This window comes from Convolutriloba macropyga, chromosome 9, assembly GCF_964194025.1.
Source record: "Convolutriloba macropyga chromosome 9, txConMacr16.3, whole genome shotgun sequence".
NCBI lineage: Eukaryota > Metazoa > Xenacoelomorpha > Acoela > Convolutidae > Convolutriloba > Convolutriloba macropyga.
In genome coordinates, this window is record NC_134476.1 from 62,860,263 (window position 1) to 62,877,153 (window position 16,891).

General features: G+C 39.6%; 12 non-coding genes across 12 annotated transcripts; all 12 read left to right on the forward strand.

Annotated features, from left to right (window-relative positions):
- Positions 1–683: 683 nt before the first annotated feature.
- LOC142347718 (5S ribosomal RNA) lies at positions 684–802 on the forward strand. Its single transcript, XR_012760697.1, has one exon. It is a non-coding gene; the product is annotated as a 5S ribosomal RNA (ribosomal RNA).
- A 948-nt stretch (positions 803–1,750) lies between these two features.
- Positions 1,751–1,869, forward strand: LOC142347719 (5S ribosomal RNA). The gene has a single exon (XR_012760698.1). It is a non-coding gene; the product is annotated as a 5S ribosomal RNA (ribosomal RNA).
- Positions 1,870–2,817: 948 nt separating this feature from the next.
- Positions 2,818–2,936, forward strand: LOC142347721 (5S ribosomal RNA). The gene has a single exon (XR_012760700.1). It is a non-coding gene; the product is annotated as a 5S ribosomal RNA (ribosomal RNA).
- A 1,512-nt stretch (positions 2,937–4,448) lies between these two features.
- LOC142347722 (5S ribosomal RNA) lies at positions 4,449–4,567 on the forward strand. Its single transcript, XR_012760701.1, has one exon. It is a non-coding gene; the product is annotated as a 5S ribosomal RNA (ribosomal RNA).
- A 1,323-nt stretch (positions 4,568–5,890) lies between these two features.
- Positions 5,891–6,009, forward strand: LOC142347009 (5S ribosomal RNA). The gene has a single exon (XR_012760037.1). It is a non-coding gene; the product is annotated as a 5S ribosomal RNA (ribosomal RNA).
- Positions 6,010–7,333: 1,324 nt separating this feature from the next.
- On the forward strand, positions 7,334–7,452 carry LOC142346947 (5S ribosomal RNA). The gene has a single exon (XR_012759980.1). It is a non-coding gene; the product is annotated as a 5S ribosomal RNA (ribosomal RNA).
- Positions 7,453–8,590: 1,138 nt separating this feature from the next.
- LOC142347723 (5S ribosomal RNA) lies at positions 8,591–8,709 on the forward strand. The gene has a single exon (XR_012760702.1). It is a non-coding gene; the product is annotated as a 5S ribosomal RNA (ribosomal RNA).
- Positions 8,710–10,600: 1,891 nt separating this feature from the next.
- LOC142347724 (5S ribosomal RNA) lies at positions 10,601–10,719 on the forward strand. The gene has a single exon (XR_012760703.1). It is a non-coding gene; the product is annotated as a 5S ribosomal RNA (ribosomal RNA).
- A 1,327-nt stretch (positions 10,720–12,046) lies between these two features.
- Positions 12,047–12,165, forward strand: LOC142347726 (5S ribosomal RNA). Its single transcript, XR_012760704.1, has one exon. It is a non-coding gene; the product is annotated as a 5S ribosomal RNA (ribosomal RNA).
- Positions 12,166–13,492: 1,327 nt separating this feature from the next.
- On the forward strand, positions 13,493–13,611 carry LOC142346324 (5S ribosomal RNA). The gene has a single exon (XR_012759387.1). It is a non-coding gene; the product is annotated as a 5S ribosomal RNA (ribosomal RNA).
- A 1,327-nt stretch (positions 13,612–14,938) lies between these two features.
- Positions 14,939–15,057, forward strand: LOC142346325 (5S ribosomal RNA). Its single transcript, XR_012759388.1, has one exon. It is a non-coding gene; the product is annotated as a 5S ribosomal RNA (ribosomal RNA).
- Positions 15,058–16,572: 1,515 nt separating this feature from the next.
- On the forward strand, positions 16,573–16,691 carry LOC142346326 (5S ribosomal RNA). The gene has a single exon (XR_012759389.1). It is a non-coding gene; the product is annotated as a 5S ribosomal RNA (ribosomal RNA).
- Positions 16,692–16,891: the final 200 nt, after the last annotated feature.

The following is a 16,891-nucleotide window of genomic DNA, read 5'->3' on the forward strand; positions in this document are numbered from 1 at the left end:
TGATCGAAAAAGTTAAGCCTCATCGAGCGCGGATACTTTTTGTAAATGACAATTTCAGCAATAACCATTGCTCCAAACACACCCCATATACTTGTAAAGGCCATTCTAATAGTTCCCCTGCTTGCGTTTACTGTATATTTGATATTTGGAACTGTCTCGGAAACATCAATACTAATTGTAAAATTTCCCTTTATTAATCTAACTTTTAAGTTATTGCAAATCGCTGAGTTCCATTCTTTAGGCTGCACTCCGCTAACGCAGAGTGCATTCAAATAAAACTTCTCAAATAGAGTTGATACTTACCTATTTAAAAAGTTTATCACAACAATTAGGCTAAAAGCAATTCGCCACTGATTTTCCCAATTACCGACCTAAACCCACTGAAGTCATGCTTCCGGTTCAATGTCCGGTTGAACAGGTTCCTCGGACCCAATTCATCTCTCCCTTGTTTTGGGGCCGTTCCACTGTATTGTGGATGGTTGGAAGCAAAAAGTTTCTGCGTTGGTCATAATACACTTTATGGCTACGAATTGCATAAATTATATTACAACCGTGGCTAAAATTGCATGTATTAAGTGACTATTTTGCAAACCGCAAGGCGGCCAGTTAAAGTAATCCTATATATGAATATAAGACTACAATACAATACTGTTGTATATAAATTCGCTCCCGCTTACGCAAATGCCTACGACCATACCATGTTGAATGCACCGGTTCTCGTCCGATCACCGAAGTTAAGCAACATTGGGCCTGGTTAGTACTTGGATGGGTGACCGCTTGGGAACACCAGGTGTTGTAGGCTTTTTCTTTTGAGTATTCAAACCTCATAGAATACTTTTATTCGATATTTAAACATTTTAGAGCCTCAAAAAGCCTCGGTGATCGAAAAAGTTAAGCCTCATCGAGCGGGGATACTTTTTTGGAAATCGGTAAAAACTTGTCCAAAATGATTCGCTGTGCCAGATTTTTTTGTTTTATCCCAAACTATGGCTCAAGTGGAGCATGCCCACAAAAAATGAGCCAATTTGGACTAAAATTGACGATTTGGTGACCAAAACAAAGTTCGGTGATCGAAAAAGTTAAGCCTCATCGAGCGCGGATACTTTTTGTAAATGACAATTTCAGCAATAACCATTGCTCCAAACACACCCCATATACTTGTAAAGGCCATTCTAATAGTTCCCCTGCTTGCGTTTACTGTATATTTGATATTTGGAACTGTCTCGGAAACATCAATACTAATTGTAAAATTTCCCTTTATTAATCTAACTTTTAAGTTATTGCAAATCGCTGAGTTCCATTCTTTAGGCTGCACTCCGCTAACGCAGAGTGCATTCAAATAAAACTTCTCAAATAGAGTTGATACTTACCTATTTAATAAGTTTATCACAACAATTAGGCTAAAAGCAATTCGCCACTGATTTTCCCAATTACCGACCTAAACCCACTGAAGTCATGCTTCCGGTTCAATGTCCGGTTGAACAGGTTCCTCGGACCCAATTCATCTCTCCCTTGTTTTGGGGCCGTTCCACTGTATTGTGGATGGTTGGAAGCAAAAAGTTTCTGCGTTGGTCATAATACACTTTATGGCTACGAATTGCATAAATTATATTACAACCGTGGCTAAAATTGCATGTATTAAGTGACTATTTTGCAAACCGCAAGGCGGCCAGTTAAAGTAATCCTATATATGAATATAAGACTACAATACAATACTGTTGTATATAAATTCGCTCCCGCTTACGCAAATGCCTACGACCATACCATGTTGAATGCACCGGTTCTCGTCCGATCACCGAAGTTAAGCAACATTGGGCCTGGTTAGTACTTGGATGGGTGACCGCTTGGGAACACCAGGTGTTGTAGGCTTTTTCTTTTGAGTATTAAAACCTCATAGAATACTTTTATTCGATATTTAAACATTTTAGAGCCTCAAAAAGCCTCGGTGATCGAAAAAGTTAAGCCTCATCGAGCGGGGATACTTTTTTGGAAATCGGTAAAAACTTGTCCAAAATGATTCGCTGTGCCAGATTTTTTTGTTTTATCCCAAACTATGGCTCAAGTGGAGCATGCCCACAAAAAATGAGCCAATTTGGACTAAAATTGACGATTTGGTGACCAAAACAAAGTTCGGTGATCGAAAAAGTTAAGCCTCATCGAGCGCGGATACTTTTTGTAAATGACAATTTCAGCAATAACCATTGCTCCAAACACACCCCATATACTTGTAAAGGCCATTCTAATAGTTCCCCTGCTTGCGTTTACTGTATATTTGATATTTGGAACTGTCTCGGAAACATCAATACTAATTGTAAAATTTCCCTTTATTAATCTAACTTTTAAGTTATTGCAAATCGCTGAGTTCCATTCTTTAGGCTGCACTCCGCTAACGCAGAGTGCATTCAAATAAAACTTCTCAAATAGAGTTGATACTTACCTATTTAATAAGTTTATCACAACAATTAGGCTAAAAGCAATTCGCCACTGATTTTCCCAATTACCGACCTAAACCCACTGAAGTCATGCTTCCGGTTCAATGTCCGGTTGAACAGGTTCCTCGGACCCAATTCATCTCTCCCTTGTTTTGGGGCCGTTCCACTGTATTGTGGATGGTTGGAAGCAAAAAGTTTCTGCGTTGGTCATAATACACTTTATGGCTACGAATTGCATAAATTATATTACAACCGTGGCTAAAATTGCATGTATTAAGTGACTATTTTGCAAACCGCAAGGCGGCCAGTTAAAGTAATCCTATATATGAATATAAGACTACAATACAATACTGTTGTATATAAATTCGCTCCCGCTTACGCAAATGCCTACGACCATACCATGTTGAATGCACCGGTTCTCGTCCGATCACCGAAGTTAAGCAACATTGGGCCTGGTTAGTACTTGGATGGGTGACCGCTTGGGAACACCAGGTGTTGTAGGCTTTTTCTTTTGAGTATTCAAACCTCATAGAATACTTTTATTCGATATTTAAACATTTTAGAGCCTCAAAAAGCCTCGGTGATCGAAAAAGTTAAGCCTCATCGAGCGGGGATACTTTTTTGGAAATCGGTAAAAACTTGTCCAAAATGATTCGCTGTGCCAGATTTTTTTGTTTTATCCCAAACTATGGCTCAAGTGGAGCATGCCCACAAAAAATGAGCCAATTTGGACTAAAATTGACGATTTGGTGACCAAAACAAAGTTCGGTGATCGAAAAAGTTAAGCCTCATCGAGCGCGGATACTTTTTTGGAAATCGGTAAAAACTTGTCCAAAATGACTCGCTGTGCCAGATTTTTTTGTTTTATCCCAAACTATGGCTCAAGTGGAGCATGCCCACAAAAAATGAGCCAATTTGGACTAAAATTGACGATTTGGTGGCCAAAACAAAGTTCGGTGATCGAAAAAGTTAAGCCTCATCGAGCGCGGATACTTTTTTGGAAATTGGTGAAAACTTGTCCAAAATGGTTCGCTGTGCCAGATTTTTTTGTTTTAGCCCCAACTATGGCTCAAGTGGAGCATGCCCACAAAAAATGAGCCATTTCGGACTAAAATTGACGATTTGGTGGCCAAAACAAAGTTCGGTGATCGAAAAAGTTAAGCCTCATCGAGCGCGGATACTTTTTTGGAAATCGGTAAAAACTTGTCCAAAATGATTCGCTGTGCCAGATTTTTTTGTTTTATCCCAAACTATGGCTCAAGTGGAGCATGCCCACAAAAAATGAGCCAATTTGGACAAAAATTGACGATTTGGTGACCAAAACAAAGTTCGGTGATCGAAAAAGTTAAGCCTCATCGAGCGCGGATACTTTTTGTAAATGACAATTTCAGCAATAACCATTGCTCCAAACACACCCCATATACTTGTAAAGGCCATTCTAATAGTTCCCCTGCTTGCGTTTACTGTATATTTGATATTTGGAACTGTCTCGGAAACATCAATACTAATTGTAAAATTTCCCTTTATTAATCTAACTTTTAAGTTATTGCAAATCGCTGAGTTCCATTCTTTAGGCTGCACTCCGCTAACGCAGAGTGCATTCAAATAAAACTTCTCAAATAGAGTTGATACTTACCTATTTAATAAGTTTATCACAACAATTAGGCTAAAAGCAATTCGCCACTGATTTTCCCAATTACCGACCTAAACCCACTGAAGTCATGCTTCCGGTTCAATGTCCGGTTGAACAGGTTCCTCGGACCCAATTCATCTCTCCCTTGTTTTGGGTCCGTTCCACTGTATTGTGGATGGTTGGAAGCAAAAAGTTTCTGCGTTGGTCATAATACACTTTATGGCTACGAATTGCATAAATTATATTACAACCGTGGCTAAAATTGCATGTATTAAGTGACTATTTTGCAAACCGCAAGGCGGCCAGTTAAAGTAATCCTATATATGAATATAAGACTACAATACAATACTGTTGTATATAAATTCGCTCCCGCTTACGCAAATGCCTACGACCATACCATGTTGAATGCACCGGTTCTCGTCCGATCACCGAAGTTAAGCAACATTGGGCCTGGTTAGTACTTGGATGGGTGACCGCTTGGGAACACCAGGTGTTGTAGGCTTTTTCTTTTGAGTATTCAAACCTCATAGAATACTTTTATTCGATATTTAAACATTTTAGAGCCTCAAAAAGCCTCGGTGATCGAAAAAGTTAAGCCTCATCGAGCGGGGATACTTTTTTGGAAATCGGTAAAAACTTGTCCAAAATGATTCGCTGTGCCAGATTTTTTTGTTTTATCCCAAACTATGGCTCAAGTGGAGCATGCCCACAAAAAATGAGCCAATTTGGACTAAAATTGACGATTTGGTGACCAAAACAAAGTTCGGTGATCGAAAAAGTTAAGCCTCATCGAGCGCGGATACTTTTTTGGAAATCGGTAAAAACTTGTCCAAAATGACTCGCTGTGCCAGATTTTTTTGTTTTATCCCAAACTATGGCTCAAGTGGAGCATGCCCACAAAAAATGAGCCAATTTGGACTAAAATTGACGATTTGGTGGCCAAAACAAAGTTCGGTGATCGAAAAAGTTAAGCCTCATCGAGCGCGGATACTTTTTTGGAAATTGGTGAAAACTTGTCCAAAATGGTTCGCTGTGCCAGATTTTTTTGTTTTAGCCCCAACTATGGCTCAAGTGGAGCATGCCCACAAAAAATGAGCCAATTCGGACTAAAATTGACGATTTGGTGGCCAAAACAAAGTTTGGTGATCGAAAAAGTTAAGCCTCATCGAGCGCGGATACTTTTTGTAAATGACAATTTCAGCAATAACCATTGCTCCAAACACACCCCATATACTTGTAAAGGCCATTCTAATAGTTCCCCTGCTTGCGTTTACTGTATATTTGATATTTGGAACTGTCTCGGAAACATCAATACTAATTGTAAAATTTCCCTTTATTAATCTAATTTTATGTTAGTGCAAATCGCTGAGTTCCATTCTTTAGGCTGCACTCCGCTAACGCAGAGTGCATTCAAATAAAACTTATCAAATAGAGTTGATACTTACCTATTTAATAAGTTTATCACAACAATTAGGCTAAAAGCAATTCGCCACTGATTTTCCCAATTACCGACCTAAACCCACTGAAGTCATGCTTCCGGTTCAATGTCCGGTTGAACAGGTTCCTCGGACCCAATTCATCTCTCCCTTGTTTTGGGGCCGTTCCACTGTATTGTGGATGGTTGGAAGCAAAAAGTTTGTGCGTTGGTCATAATACACTGAATGGCTACGAATTGCATAAATTATATTACAACCGTGGCTAAAATTGCATGTATTAAGTGACTATTTTGCAAACCGCAAGGCGGCCAGTTAAAGTAATCCTATATATGAATATAAGACTACAATACAATACTGTTGTATATAAATTCGCTCCCGCTTACGCAAATGACTACGACCATACCATGTTGAATGCACCGGTTCTCGTCCGATCACCGAAGTTAAGCAACATTGGGCCTGGTTAGTACTTGGATGGGTGACCGCTTGGGAACACCAGGTGTTGTAGGCTTTTTCTTTTGAGTATTCAAACCTCATAGAATACTTTTATTCGATATTTACACATTTTAGAGCCTCAAAAAGCCTCGGTGATCGAAAAAGTTAAGCCTCATCGAGCGGGGATACTTTTTTGGAAATCGGTAAAAACTTGTCCAAAATGATTCGCTGTGCCAGATTTTTTTGTTTTATCCCAAACTATGGCTCAAGTGGAGCATGCCCACAAAAAATGAGCCAATTTGGACTAAAATTGACGATTTGGTGACCAAAACAAAGTTCGGTGATCGAAAAAGTTAAGCCTCATCGAGCGCGGATACTTTTTTGGAAATCGGTAAAAACTTGTCCAAAATGATTCGCTGTGCCAGATTTTTTTGTTTTATCCCAAACTATGGCTCAAGTGGAGCATGCCCACAAAAAATGAGCCAATTTGGACTAAAATTGACGATTTGGTGACCAAAACAATGTTCGGTGATCGAAAAAGTTAAGCCTCACCGAGCGCGGATACTTTTTTGGAAATCGGTAAAAACCTGTCCAAAATGATTCGCTGTGCCAGATTTTTTTGTTTTATCCCAAACTATGGCTCAAGTGGAGCATGCCCACAAAAAATGAGCCAATTCGGACTAAAATTGACGATTTGGTGGCCAAAACAAAGTTTGGTGATCGAAAAAGTTAAGCCTCATCGAGCGCGGATACTTTTTGTAAATGACAATTTCAGCAATAACCATTGCTCCAAACACACCCCATATACTTGTAAAGGCCATTCTAATAGTTCCCCTGCTTGCGTTTACTGTATATTTGATATTTGGAACTGTCTCGGAAACATCAATACTAATTGTAAAATTTCCCTTTATTAATCTAACTTTTAAGTTAGTGCAAATCGCTGAGTTCCATTCTTTAGGCTGCACTCCGCTAACGCATAGTGCATTCAAATAAAACTTATCAAATAGAGTTGATACTTACCTATTTAATAAGTTTATCACAACAATTAGGCTAAAAGCAATTGGCCACTGATTTTCCCAATTACCGACCTAAACCCACTGAAGTCATGCTTCCGGTTCAATGTCCGGTTGAACAGGTTCCTCGGACCCAATTCATCTCTCCCTTGTTTTGGGGCCGTTCCACTGTATTGTGGATGGTTGGAAGCAAAAAGTTTGTGCGTTGGTCATAATACACTGTATGGCTACGAATTGCATAAATTATATTACAACCGTGGCTAAAATTGCATGTATTAAGTGACTATTTTGCAAACCGCAAGGCGGCCAGTTAAAGTAATCCTATATATGAATATAAGACTACAATACAATACTGTTGTATATAAATTCGCTCCCGCTTACGCAAATGCCTACGACCATACCATGTTGAATGCACCGGTTCTCGTCCGATCACCGAAGTTAAGCAACATTGGGCCTGGTTAGTACTTGGATGGGTGACCGCTTGGGAACACCAGGTGTTGTAGGTTTTTCTTTTGAGTATTCAAACCTCATAGAATACTTTTATTCGATATTTACACATTTTAGAGCCTCAAAAAGCCTCGGTGATCGAAAAAAGTAAGCCTCATCGAGCGCGGATACTTTTTTGGAAATCGGTAAAAACTTGTCCAAAATGATTCGCTGTGCCAGATTTTTTTGTTTTATCCCAAACTATGGCTCAAGTGGAGCATGCCCACAAAAAATGAGCCAATTTGGACAAAAATTGACGATTTGGTGACCAAAACAAAGTTCGGTGATCGAAAAAGTTAAGCCTCATCGAGCGCGGATACTTTTTTGGAAATCGGTAAAAACTTGTCCAAAATGATTCGCTGTGCCAGATTTTTTTGTTTTATCCCAAACTATGGCTCAAGTGGAGCATGCCCACAAAAAATGAGCCAATTTGGACAAAAATTGACGATTTGGTGACCAAAACAAAGTTCGGTGATGGAAAAAGTTAAGCCTCATCGAGCGCGGATACTTTTTGTAAATGACAATTTCAGCAATAACCATTGCTCCAAACACACCCCATATACTTGTAAAGGCCATTCTAATAGTTCCCCTGCTTGCGTTTACTGTATATTTGATATTTGGAACTGTCTCGGAAACATCAATACTAATTGTAAAATTTCCCTTTATTAATCTAACTTTTAAGTTAGTGCAAATCTCTGAGGAGTTCCATTCTTTAGGCTGCACTCCTCTAACGCAGAGTGCATTCAAATAAAACTTATCAAATAGAGTTGATACTTACCTATTTAATAAGTTTATCACAACAATTAGGCTAAAAGCAATTCGCCACTGATTTTCCCAATTACCGACCTAAACCCACTGAAGTCATGCTTCCGGTTCAATGTCCGGTTGAACAGGTTCCTCGGACCCAATTCATCTCTCCCTTGTTTTGGGGCCGTTCCACTGTATTGTGGATGGTTGGAAGCAAAAAGTTTGTGCGTTGGTCATAATACACTGTATGGCTACGAATTGCATAAATTATATTACAACCGTGGCTAAAATTGCATGTATTAAGTGACTATTTTGCAAACCGCAAGGCGGCCAGTTAAAGTAATCCTATATATGAATATAAGACTACAATACAATACTGTTGTATATAAATACGCTCCCGCTTACGCAAATGCCTACGACCATACCATGTTGAATGCACCGGTTCTCGTCCGATCACCGAAGTTAAGCAACATTGGGCCTGGTTAGTACTTGGATGGGTGACCGCTTGGGAACACCAGGTGTTGTAGGCTTTTTCTTTTGAGTATTCAAACCTCATAGAATACTTTTATTCGATATTTACACATTTTAGAGCCTCAAAAAGCCTCGGTGATCGAAAAAATTAAGCCTCGTCGAGCGCGGATACTTTTTTGGAGATCGGTAAAAACTTGTCCAAAATGATTCGCTGTGCCAGATTTTTTTGTTTTATCCCAAACTATGGCTCAAGTGGAGCATGCCCACAAAAAATGAGCCAATTTGGACTAAAATTGACGATTTGGTGACCAAAACAAATTTCGGTGATCGAAAAAGTTAAGCCTCATCGAGCGCGGATACTTTTTTGGAAATCGGTAAAAACTTGTCCAAAATGATTCGCTGTGCCAGATTTTTTTCTTTTATCCCAAACTAGGGCTCAAGTGGAGCATGCCCACAAAAAATGAGCCAATTTGGACTAAAATTGACGATTTGGTGACCAAAACAAAGTTCGGTGATCGAAAAAGTTAAGCCTCATCGACCGCGGATACTTTTTTGGAAATCGGTAAAAACCTGTCCAAAATGATTCGCTGTGCCAGATTTTTTTGTTTTATCCCAAACTATGGCTCAAGTGGAGCATGCCCACAAAAAATGAGCCAATTCGGACTAAAATTGACGATTTGGTGACCAAAACAAAGTTCGGTGATCGAAAAAGTTAAGCCTCATCGAGCGCGGATACTTTTTTGGAAATTGGTGAAAACTTGTCCAAAATGGTTCGCTGTGCCAGATTTTTTTGTTTTAGCCCCAACTATGACTCAAGTGGAGCATGCCCACAAAAAATGAGCCATTTCGGACTAAAATTGACGATTTGGTGGCCAAAACAAAGTTCGGTGATCGAAAAAGTTAAGCCTCATCGAGCGCGGATACTTTTTTGGAAATTGGTGAAAACTTGTCCAAAATGGTTCGCTGTGCCAGATTTTTTTGTTTTAGCCCCAACTATGGCTCAAGTGGAGCATGCCCACAAAAAATGAGCCATTTCGGACTAAAATTGACGATTTGGTGGCCAAAACAAAGTTCGGTGATCGAAAAAGTTAAGCCTCATCGAGCGCGGATACTTTTTTGGAAATTGGTGAAAACTTGTCCAAAATGGTTCGCTGTGCCAGATTTTTTTGTTTTAGCCCCAACTATGGCTCAAGTGGAGCATGCCCACAAAAAATGAGCCATTTCGGACTAAAATTGACGATTTGGTGGCCAAAACAAAGTTCGGTGATCGAAAAAGTTAAGCCTCATCGAGCGCGGATACTTTTTGTAAATGACAATTTCAGCAATAACCATTGCTCCAAACATACCCCATATACTTGTAAAGGCCATTCTAATAGTTCCCCTGCTTGCGATTACTGTATATTTGATATTTGGAACTGTCTCGGAAACATCAATACTAATTGTAAACTTTCCCTTTATTAATCTAACTTTTAAGTTAGTGCAAATCGCTGAGGAGTTCCATTCTTTAGGCTGCACTCCTCTAACGCAGAGTGCATTCAAATAAAACTTATCAAATAGAGTTGATACTTACCTATTTAATAAGTTTATCACAACAATTAGGCTAAAAGCAATTCGCCACTGATTTTCCCAATTACCGACCTAAACCCACTGAAGTCATGCTTCCGGTTCAATGTCCGGTTGAACAGGTTCCTCGGACCCAATTCATCTCTCCCTTGTTTTGGGGCCGTTCCACTGTATTGTGGATGGTTGGAAGCAAAAAGTTTGTGCGTTGGTCATAATACACTGTATGGCTACGAATTGCATAAATTATATTACAACCGTGGCTAAAATTGCATGTATTAAGTGACTATTTTGCAAACCGCAAGGCGGCCAGTTAAAGTAATCCTATATATAAATATAAGACTACAAAACAATACTGTTGTATATAAATTCGCTCCCGCTTACGCAAATGCCTACGACCATACCATGTTGAATGCACCGGTTCTCGTCCGATCACCGAAGTTAAGCAACATTGGGCCTGGTTAGTACTTGGATGGGTGACCGCTTGGGAACACCAGGTGTTGTAGGCTTTTTCTTTTGAGTATTCAAACCTCATAGAATACTTTTATTCGATATTTACACATTTTAGAGCCTCAAAAAGCCTCGGTGATCGAAAAAGTTAAGCCTCATCGAGCGGGGATACTTTTTTGGAAATCGGTAAAAACTTGTCCAAAATGATTCGCTGTGCCAGATTTTTTTGTTTTATCCCAAACTATGGCTCAAGTGGAGCATGCCCACAAAAAATGAGCCATTTCGGACTAAAATTGACGATTTGGTGGCCAAAACAAAGTTCGGTGATCGAAAAAGTTAAGCCTCATCGAGCGCGGATACTTTTTTGGAAATTGGTGAAAACTTGTCCAAAATGGTTCGCTGTGCCAGATTTTTTTGTTTTAGCCCCAACTATGGCTCAAGTGGAGCATGCCCACAAAAAATGAGCCATTTCGGACTAAAATTGACGATTTGGTGGCCAAAACAAAGTTCGGTGATCGAAAAAGTTAAGCCTCATCGAGCGCGGATACTTTTTTGGAAATTGGTGAAAACTTGTCCAAAATGGTTCGCTGTGCCAGATTTTTTTGTTTTAGCCCCAACTATGGCTCAAGTGGAGCATGCCCACAAAAAATGAGCCATTTCGGACTAAAATTGACGATTTGGTGGCCAAAACAAAGTTCGGTGATCGAAAAAGTTAAGCCTCATCGAGCGCGGATACTTTTTGTAAATGACAATTTCAGCAATAACCATTGCTCCAAACATACCCCATATACTTGTAAAGGCCATTCTAATAGTTCCCCTGCTTGCGTTTACTGTATATTTGATATTTGGAACTGTCTCGGAAACATCAATACTAATTGTAAACTTTCCCTTTATTAATCTAACTTTTAAGTTAGTGCAAATCGCTGAGGAGTTCCATTCTTTAGGCTGCACTCCTCTAACGCAGAGTGCATTCAAATAAAATTTATCAAATAGAGTTGATACTTACCTATTTAATAAGTTTATCACAACAATTAGGCTAAAAGCAATTCGCCACTGATTTTCCCAATTACCGACCTAAACCCACTGAAGTCATGCTTCCGGTTCAATGTCCGGTTGAACAGGTTCCTCGGACCCAATTCATCTCTCCCTTGTTTTGGGGCCGTTCCACTGTATTGTGGATGGTTGGAAGCAAAAAGTTTGTGCGTTGGTCATAATACACTGTATGGCTACGAATTGCATAAATTATATTACAACCGTGGCTAAAATTGCATGTATTAAGTGACTATTTTGCAAACCGCAAGGCGGCCAGTTAAAGTAATCCCATATATGAATATAAGACTACAAAACAATACTGTTGTACATAAATTCGCTCCCGCTTACGCAAATGCCTACGACCATACCATGTTGAATGCACCGGTTCTCGTCCGATCACCGAAGTTAAGCAACATTGGGCCTGGTTAGTACTTGGATGGGTGACCGCTTGGGAACACCAGGTGTTGTAGGCTTTTTCTTTTGAGTATTCAAACCTCATAGAATACTTTTATTCGATATTTACACATTTTAGAGCCTCAAAAAGCCTCGGTGATCGAAAAAGTTAAGCCTCATCGAGCGCGGATACTTTTTTGGAAATCGGTAAAAACTTGTCCAAAATGATTCGCTGTGCCAGATTTTTTTGTTTTATCCCAAACTATGGCTCAAGTGGAGCATGCCCACAAAAAATGAGCCAATTTGGACTAAAATTGACGATTTGGTGACCAAAACAAAGTTCGGTGATCGAAAAAGTTAAGCCTCATCGAGCGCGGATACTTTTTTGGAAATCGGTAAAAACCTGTCCAAAATGATTCGCTGTGCCAGATTTTTTTGTTTTATCCCAAACTATGGCTCAAGTGGAGCATGCCCACAAAAAATGAGCCAATTCGGACTAAAATTGACGATTTGGTGACCAAAACAAAGTTCGGTGATCGAAAAAGTTAAGCCTCATCGAGCGCGGATACTTTTTTGGAAATCGGTAAAAACCTGTCCAAAATGATTCGCTGTGCCAGATTTTTTTCTTTTAGCCCCAACTATGGCTCAAGTGGAGCATGCCCACAAAAAATGAGCCATTTCGGACTAAAATTGACGATTTGGTGGCCAAAACAAAGTTCGGTGATCGAAAAAGTTAGGCCTCATCGAGCGCGGATACTTTTTGTAAATGACAATTTCAGCAATAACCATTGCTCCAAACACACACCATATACTTGTAAAGGCCATTCTAATAGTTCCCCTGCTTGCGTTTACTGTATATTTGATATTTGGAACTGTCTCGGAAACATCAATACTAATTGTAAACTTTCCCTTTATTAATCTAACTTTTAAGTTAGTGCAAATCGCTGAGGAGTTCCATTCTTTAGGCTGCACTCCTCTAACGCAGAGTGCATTCAAATAAAACTTATCAAATTGAGTTGATACTTACCTATTTAATAAGTTTATCACAACAATTAGGCTAAAAGCAATTCGCCACTGATTTTCCCAATTACCGACCTAAACCCACTGAAGTCATGCTTCCGGTTCAATGTCCGGTTGAACAGGTTCCTCGGACCCAATTCATCTCTCCCTTGTTTTGGGGCCGTTCCACTGTATTGTGGATGGTTGGAAGCAAAAAGTTTGTGCGTTGGTCATAATACACTGTATGGCTACGAATTGCATAAATTATATTACAACCGTGGCTAAAATTGCATGTATTAAGTGACTATTTTGCAAACCGCAAGGCGGCCAGTTAAAGTAATCCTATATATGAATATAAGACTACAATACAATACTGTTGTATATAAATTCGCTCCCGCTTACGCAAATGCCTACGACCATACCATGTTGAATGCACCGGTTCTCGTCCGATCACCGAAGTTAAGCAACATTGGGCCTGGTTAGTACTTGGATGGGTGACCGCTTGGGAACACCAGGTGTTGTAGGCTTTTTCTTTTGAGTATTCAAACCTCATAGAATACTTTTATTCGATATTTACACATTTTAGAGCCTCAAAAAGCCTCGGTGATCGAAAAAGTTAAGCCTCATCGAGCGCGGATACTTTTTTGGAAATCGGTAAAAACTTGTCCAAAATGATTCGCTGTGCCAGATTTTTTTGTTTTATCCCAAACTATGGCTCAAGTGGAGCATGCCCACAAAAAATGAGCCAATTTGGACTAAAATTGACGATTTGGTGACCAAAACAAAGTTCGGTGATCGAAAAAGTTAAGCCTCATCGAGCGCGGATACTTTTTTGGAAATCGGTAAAAACTTGTCCAAAATGATTCGCTGTGCCAGATTTTTTTGTTTTATCCCAAACTATGGCTCAAGTGGAGCATGCCCACAAAAAATGAGCCAATTTGGACTAAAATTGACGATTTGGTGACCAAAACAAAGTTCGGTGATCGAAAAAGTTAAGCCTCATCGAGCGCGGATACTTTTTTGGAAATCGGTAAAAACCTGTCCAAAATGATTCGCTGTGCCAGATTTTTTTGTTTTATCCCAAACTCTGGCTCAAGTGGAGCATGCCCACAAAAAATGAGCCATTTCGGACTAAAATTGACGATTTGGTGGCCAAAACAAAGTTCGGTGATCGAAAAAGTTAAGCCTCATCGAGCGCGGATACTTTTTGTAAATGACAATTTCAGCAATAACCATTGCTCCAAACACACCCCATATACTTGTAAAGGCCATTCTAATAGTTCCCCTGCTTGCGTTTACTGTATATTTGATATTTGGAACTGTCTCGGAAACATCAATACTAATTGTAAACTTTCCCTTTATTAATCTAACTTTTAAGTTAGTGCAAATCGCTGAGGAGTTCCATTCTTTAGGCTGCACTCCTCTAACGCAGAGTGCATTCAAATAAAACTTATCAAATTGAGTTGATACTTACCTATTTAATAAGTTTATCACAACAATTAGGCTAAAAGCAATTCGCCACTGATTTTCCCAATTACCGACCTAAACCCACTGAAGTCATGCTTCCGGTTCAATGTCCGGTTGAACAGGTTCCTCGGACCCAATTCATCTCTCCCTTGTTTTGGGGCCGTTCCACTGTATTGTGGATGGTTGGAAGCAAAAAGTTTGTGCGTTGGTCATAATACACTGTATGGCTACGAATTGCATAAATTATATTACAACCGTGGCTAAAATTGCATGTATTAAGTGACTATTTTGCAAACCGCAAGGCGGCCAGTTAAAGTAATCCTATATATGAATATAAGACTACAATACAATACTGTTGTATATAAATTCGCTCCCGCTTACGCAAATGCCTACGACCATACCATGTTGAATGCACCGGTTCTCGTCCGATCACCGAAGTTAAGCAACATTGGGCCTGGTTAGTACTTGGATGGGTGACCGCTTGGGAACACCAGGTGTTGTAGGCTTTTTCTTTTGAGTATTCAAACCTCATAGAATACTTTTATTCGATATTTACACATTTTAGAGCCTCAAAAAGCCTCGGTGATCGAAAAAGTTAAGCCTCATCGAGCGGGGATACTTTTTTGGAAATCGGTAAAAACTTGTCCAAAATGATTCGCTGTGCCAGATTTTTTTGTTTTATCCCAAACTATGGCTCAAGTGGAGCATGCCCACAAAAAATGAGCCAATTTGGACTAAAATTGACGATTTGGTGACCAAAACAAAGTTCGGTGATCGAAAAAGTTAAGCCTCATCGAGCGCGGATACTTTTTTGGAAATCGGTAAAAACTTATCCAAAATGATTCGCTGTGCCAGATTTTTTTGTTTTATCCCAAACTATGGCTCAAGTGGAGCATGCCCACAAAAAATGAGCCAATTTGGACTAAAATTGACGATTTGGTGACCAAAACAAAGTTCGGTGATCGAAAAAGTTAAGCCTCATCGAGCGCGGATACTTTTTTGGAAATCGGTAAAAACCTGTCCAAAAAGATTCGCTGTGCCAGATTTTTTTGTTTTATCCCAAACTATGGCTCAAGTGGAGCATGCCCACAAAAAATGAGCCAATTCGGACTAAAATTGACGATTTGGTGACCAAAACAAAGTTCGGTGATCGAAAAAGTTAAGCCTCATCGAGCGCGGATACTTTTTTGGAAATCGGTAAAAACCTGTCCGAAATGATTCGCTGTGCCAGATTTTTTTGTTTTATCCCAAACTATGGCTCAAGTGGAGCATGCCCACAAAAAATGAGCCAATTCGGACTAAAATTGACGATTTGGTGGCCAAAACAAAGTTCGGTGATCGAAAAAGTTAAGCCTCATCGAGCGCGGATACTTTTTGTAAATGACAATTTCAGCAATAACCATTGCTCCAAACACACCCCATATACTTGTAAAGGCCATTCTAATAGTTCCCCTGCTTGCGTTTACTGTATATTTGATATTTGGAACTGTCTCGGAAACATCAATACTAATTGTAAACTTTCCCTTTATTAATCTAACTTTTAAGTTAGTGGAAATCGCTGAGGAGTTCCATTCTTTAGGCTGCACTCCGCTAACGCAGAGTGCATTCAAATAAAACTTATCAAATAGAGTTGATACTTACCTATTTAATAAGTTTATCACAACAATTAGGCTAAAAGCAATTCGCCACTGATTTTCCCAATTACCGACCTAAACCCACTGAAGTCATGCTTCCGGTTCAATGTCCGGTTGAACAGGTTTCTCGGACCCAATTCATCTCTCCCTTGTTTTGGGGCCGTTCCACTGTATTGTGGATGGTTGGAAGCAAAAAGTTTGTGCGTTGGTCATAATACACTGTATGGCTACGAATTGCATAAATTATAACACAAACGTGGCTAAAACTGCATGTATAAAGTGACTATTTTGCAAACCGCAAGGCGGCGAGTTAAAGTGATCCTGTATATGAATATAGGACTACAAAACAATACTGTTGTATATAAATTCGCTCCCACTTACGCAAATGCCTACGACCATACCATGTTGAATGCACCGGTTCTCGTCCGATCACCGAAGTTAAGCAACATTGGGCCTGGTTAGTACTTGGATGGGTGACCGCTTGGGAACACCAGGTGTTGTAGGCTTTTTCTTTTGAGTATTCAAACCTCATAGAATACTTTTATTCGATATTTACACATTTTAGAGCCTCAAAAAGCCTCGGTGATCGAAAAAGTTAAGCCTCATCGAGCGCGGATACTTTTTTGTAAATTGGTGAAAACTTGTCCAAAATGGTTCGCTGTGCCAGATTTTTTTGTTTTAGCCCCAACTATGGCTCAAGTGGAGC